Raw genomic sequence first — 6,456 nt, forward strand, 5'->3', positions numbered from 1 at the left:
AGACAACAGACTGGTTAACTAGAGTAAAAACAAACATTTGCACAGGATGTGAATCTCTTTTTAAAAGATAAACTATTGCCAGTCCTGATCTGTAGAAAAGAGTTAATCGTGTGTGTGTGTGTGAGAGAGAGAGAGAGAGAGAGTTTTCTGACAGTTGGCATGGTACAATGGTAATGTGGTAAAATGTTTTTGCTACATTCATAACTTTTTATACAATGACGAAATGACACACTCTGTAAATATGCAAAGGTGTGTCTGTTACATAAACAGAGGAAACCAGAGAATTTGTACTATTCAAGTGGTCATAGATGTTGTATACTGTTGACATTACTCTATGGTGTCTCATATTTCCAACCTTTAAATTGCAATTACATCAATGTATATCAAATGTAAACATGTGTTCTCTACAGAGAAAGAAAGACATGTTTATTTTTTTCAGGAAATAAATGGCAATAAGTAGCTGAATGGATGAAGTCCTGGTGCCACTAATGACATCGTATCCAGACTTGCTGGTCCACTGGTTGCCAGCTCTTGTTTGGTGTCCTTTGTTTGTATTCAGTAAACAGTGGTGTTGAAATTCAGTGTGACTGTAACTGCGTGACTGTTCTGGGGAGAGCACAGCAAGTCTGCAGCTTAATTGGTGTACTGTGCTCCAGCGTTAATTAATGAACTGGATGGCGAATTCTTCACATTCTCTCACGTTGGCTGTTAAATATGGTCCTCTCTCTGAGCACATCAAAAGGAGCCAGCTCGCTCGGGCGGAGGCAGCTCGGCCCAGCAGGACAATGAGCGGTGTTGGATGGCATGCTTTCTCCTGATCTCGTTCTCTCACCTAATTTGAACAAGACAAATAAAACAGACAGCTCAGCAATACAGCAGTGATTGAAGGAGAGATGAGTAGACTCGGTGAGATGTGCCAGATTGTTTTGAGTTCCATATTATCAAAAATGAAAAAAAGATTGTCTGGTAATAGTCTGGTAATAGTAATAGTATAGTAAAAGCAATTATTAATATTTAATTTATTTTTTTTAGCTTCGTACGAAAGTTGAGTTGAAGACAAAAGCAATTACATGCACAACGCTGAAAGGTTGCCAAGGTCTGTACAAGGTTCAATGGAGATGAGTGCCAGTCAGATTGCCGGCTGTAAACTATTAGTACCATTAATTTACCATCAATTTAGTCAGCAGACATTTTGTCTGCTGCAAAGACAGAAAACTATCCTTATGTTTGAAAAGGAAATTTGGCTGTACACTTCTGTGTTGAACTGTTTCAAATGTCTCATAAGTTATTGATTACTAAACAGATGTGTGAGGTCTCTGAATTGCGCTGTGTATCTTAATGTCATTCAAGACTGTGTATACACATGTCAGTATCTGAGGAGTTTGTATAGATATCCTCACAACTAATTTGAGTTTAATTCTGTAAGTGTTTGCTAGGATAAAAGTCTGGCCAGCCTCATGATTTGTGGCACCACGTTGTCTGACTAAAGCATTAACGATGCCGATGAACACCCACTAAACACGAACTAATAGAAGTTGTCACAATACCAATAACATTTTACAAAAGTACAACACTGACTAAGGCTATTATCCAGTGCTATAGGCTGATAATAGTGGGGTTCAATTGTTGTGGTTGGTGTTTTTAATTGTCTTCATTTAAATCCATAATCACAGCTTGATACAGTAACCCATTATACAATTTGGCCATTAGGGAGTACTCTGTGAGTTGTTCAAGCATAGCATCAGATGATTAGAGAGTGAATTTGATCAACTTCTCCAAACTACTATGACTGGATTTCAGTGTTTCAAGCTTGACACAATATAGTGCTGGTGCCACCACCACCTCCTGAAAAACAAGAAAAGGAAAAGGGGGGCGGGGCTCCCACAAAGGAGAGGAAAAAACAGCAGCAAGCATCCCATGGCTTGCCTCTTAATTTGAGTTCAGATCTCTTCAAAGGATCACTTTTAGATGGGTCAGGTTCTTCCCTTGTTCTCAGGGGCTGGATGGAGGGAAGCAGGCCCTCTCCTGGGACTAAAGGCATGCCACGCCGAGCTCACTCATTTTACGCTATTTATCAGTGCCTGTATGCTTCCTTTCCATGGTACCATTCACAGCAGTGAGGTTGTATTTGTCTGCCCCCCCTTTTTTTCCTGAAAGGAGGATCCATTCTGAGGATGAGATCAAAGTGTCTATTGATCACTGAAAAAGCCGAAGGGGTGAAGTCTGTCACTGCACTTCAGCCATCCAGCCCCAAGTCTCAATTTTGATTTAATGAGGCCCATTCCTCCAGATTTCCCTTGTGAGCAGACAGAGACTTACTCGCTTGTTAGCCAGGTCTCAGGATAAACACATTTTTTCCCCCAAACTTGTTAACTGTAAAATGATTTAAAGACAGATTACGATGTAAAGGCAATTAACTGTAAAACAATGTGCTGATAAAAGTAAATTTGATGAAAGCGATGAATATGTTTGATTTTGCAAATGATTATGGGCTTTCGCAAAGGTGACATTGACTTTCCATAAATGCAAATATTTCACTGGAAGGATATAAAGATTTATCCCCACAGTAGGACCTCCATTGTGCTTAGGAGAGCTCAGTGTGGAAAATTCATCAGTGTTCCCTCGAGATTCTCTAAGGAGCCATTCATGTCTCATCAATAACCTCTCTTTACAAAGCATCACAAACGAAGAGAACAATAAAAGTTAATTTGTTTTTAACAACAGGCAACCATTGGAAAATGTTATATCATGGAAAAATTCAGAGTGGACTCCAAACCAATGTATTCCAAAAAGACTAAAAAAAAGTTTCCAAATAAATTACAATGAACTGGACAAGGCAGTTCATTGGTTGCCAAAGTATTCCCTCTCTGTAAAAGATGAGATTTTCGAAAAACAGTGGGACATGTAAAACACCATTGCTTTATGGCTAAGAGGGCAGCTGGACATTTCTCTCATAGTCTCTTCAGCACCAACAAGCCTATTTGCATGCATTGTCCTCGAAAGAGTTAATCCATGGGTTTGGCGAGAAGAGAAAAACAGAATTGCTTGAGCCACACACACACACACACACCCCTCAAACTCTCCCTCTTTTTGTCCCTTCCCCCTCACCATCCCCACCCCCCCTCACCCCTCTAGCTTGAAGGAGATGTGAGTTGGCAGGCCAGGAGAACGCTGAAGATTAATGGTGTGAAGGGGGACTCTGACAGCCTTTCCGCTAGCTGCAGGTCTCCTGGGTGGCCCGATTGGTCTTGGATGTCACTTTTGCTACTTAATCTTGGGTATGCGAAACAGGCTGACGTGCCTGGAGAACTCCTGCCTGTCCACTTCTGTATAGACATCAACCTGAGAGACAGATAAAAGAGATCCTTACAGGAGTGCACTGCCCCATACTCCACGCCATCACTTGCCCCCTGCTCTCTGTCTCTCATGCCACCTCTCTCTGCCTCTTGCCTCTAAATCATCGAAACGTTATTTGCTCTAGCCGACGAGTATCATTAATTCTTTAATTTGCATGAGATCACAGCACCCATTGTGTGACTCATAAAAAAATGATTATCTCATTAATTGTAATGATAGCACTTTACAGCCGCTGCCCCTGTTGACTGCATGAGGAACTTTTGAACTATTAATTTGGACACACAATACTCTTGTGTCAAATAAACAAAGGGACCTAATTTCTTAAAGGCTAGGTTCGACAACATTAGACTGTTCACCAAACTTAACACAACTGTCTCCTCCACTTGAAACCCTACACAAACGCGTCGCTCCATTGAGCCACATCCAAGAAGCGATGAGACTAATCTCAGACTGTTTGCCAGTTGAGTTCATTTATGGAACGGATGGATTCCTAGACAGATTACTGTTCTGAGACGCTAATTTCTCTTGAGCGATTGTCTGACCGGCGACAGATTCTGGCTGATAGGCATAAACCCTGACACATCAGTGAATTAGAAGAGGCAGGATATTGATGGCCTCATGCAACACGAGTGCAATAAGCCATTCCCACTCATTTATTTTGAAAAGCAACCCAGCTCTTTTACATAGAGCTCTGTCTTTTTAATTTGTTTATATTTGTAGCACTGGATTTAAAGCGCTCCCTCTCTCTCTCTCTCTCTTTGTCTCTCTCACTGGATAAGATGAAAAGCATATAATCTCCATTGCGTTTTCTTCATACATGCAACATTAAAGACAGACTACATTAAGTCAAATGTTTTCAAAAAATCATTTTCTGAGAAAACAATAATGTTTTGACTAAAGCAAGCTCAAAACAAATATGCCCAAAGGAAACATATGAGCATAATGTAACAACTCACTGGCACAGAGAAACACAGATGACTTGTCCCCGAGGACTAACATAAACAATATGAAATATGTCTCCAAAGTGGAGTTACTTCTTTTAGTTCAGTTTTTTGTTTATTTTTACTTAGTATGATATGTTTTTTTTGTGTGTTTTGAGTCTTTCTAGCTGCCTCTTTGGAAATGATCATTCAAAATGCATGGTTCCGTTCTCATGGTAAACATCTTAACAACATTACCAGTATTTGTCCTTCAGCCATTCTCAGTCACAAAAAGTCAAATAACCCGCAGAACAAATACGAATGTAAACTAATATGGTTGGTCTACAGTTACTCAATTTGAATACATTTTTCCTGCCTAAAACTATGAAAACCATATCCAGATGTTTATTACCATGGACGATTACTCATTTCAAAAGTCAACCACATTACAAAAGTGTTTTTTATGTTATTACACCAACACATATTCAAAATGATTTTAAACGTCAAATACACGTTATGAACTTCATTCCATGGATATTTCCAATGAAATTCATGCTTTGTCATAAAAAAAACCTCATCAAGAACTGGTAACAGTTTGTAATCAATTGTGTAAAAAAATTCTCAATTGTGAATGTAAATGCACCTAAATAATCAACAAATAAAAGTAAATGCATCAATGTGTTGTAGTTGATAGAGAATGTACAAGACTAATCTTTAGTTCATGTACACTCACCTAAACAATCATCAACTGTTATTAGTAAATTAATCAGGAAGGAGACTTATGGTTGATAGAGAACGTGCTAATTGTGGCACATCAAAGGTGTCTGCACCCTGTGAAGTGTTAATTTCCCACCAGACCTTCCTCCTCGGCTCCCAGACTCAGCTCAGTTGAATTGGGTCCTTCCATGACCTTCGCGACTTTTAACCCTAATCCCGGCACCTTAAACCCTCTTTCTGTCAGTCACCGTAAGCCTATTCCCATTATCTAACCCCACTTGTCTCATAGCGACGCTGTAAAACCTCAGCCGTGTTGCCTTCCTGCCCAGCAAGGCTGTAACTGTATCCCCCTCGCTCCACCGCTACTGATCCGTCCTTCTGAAACAGCCCTTGTCCCATAATCTAATTTTAACCCCCCTCTCTTCAGCCACCCCCCACCCCATCCCATGGAAGGTGTTTGGAGAGGAGGCTGTGTTGGTGGATATGTGTGTGTGGCATCTCTGTGGCATACTTATTCTGATACCTATCAATGCACTTGTCCAGACAGCAGGAAGGATAAGAGGAAAATAAGAGAGGCTTCCCACTCATCAGCACATCTACACAGACACACACACACTCACAAACAAACAAAAAAACACAGAAATGCACACACTCACACACACATGCACAAATACTAACAACACAAACACAGATCTACACAATATGCTCACTACACTTATATTGCTACTAGTTCTACAAATGCTATTACCTCTCTTTTGTTTATTTGACAAATGGAAAAGAGTCCAAGCTGGCTAGGATAATATTTGGCACACTAATGCATTTTATGCCCACAATTTTGTAATGGTCAAAGAACAGTCAATATCAAACAAAATGTGTCATAGGCATCAATTAATTTATTTCTTATTCTGGGCTTGATGAGGAAAATAGTGTTGCTGGCAACAGGACTGTCCATTCTACTGTTTCTAATTCTACCTTGCAGACCAAATATGGCTACAGTTTCCTCCACGTCAACTCATATATGATTCAGAGTGAAGAAAATGTGCTTTTGGAAGGCAGGTGTCTTCTGTTGGTAAAACTAATCTGTTTACAGGAACGGAGATTTTGAAAAAAAGTTGTTTTTCTTTTTCTCTTTCTTGTTCTGTTTTTTTTCCCCTTTCCTCACATGTTACATTTTGAGTTTGAGAGCTGCAAGCTGCCCACATAGTGTCGTCAGTGAGGCGGCTTTCCGGTGTAAACTGTTTGGATTCAATGAAATAACCCTCCTACGGAACTTGGACCGGTGCCTCACAGGACATCAAACACACACAATTTGGTTTTTAAAGACACGTTTGTGAAAGACTAATTAAATATTTACAAGCCAATAAAGATTGATAAATTAACTGTTCGCTGGTACCATCCTTGTGTTTTGTTGCGCCTCATCTACCAAGACTGTCATCCAGACCCAGCTGGACAAAGAAATTAA

The sequence above is a fragment of the Clupea harengus genome, chromosome 7, assembly GCF_900700415.2.
Source record: "Clupea harengus chromosome 7, Ch_v2.0.2, whole genome shotgun sequence".
Taxonomy (NCBI): domain Eukaryota; kingdom Metazoa; phylum Chordata; class Actinopteri; order Clupeiformes; family Clupeidae; genus Clupea; species Clupea harengus.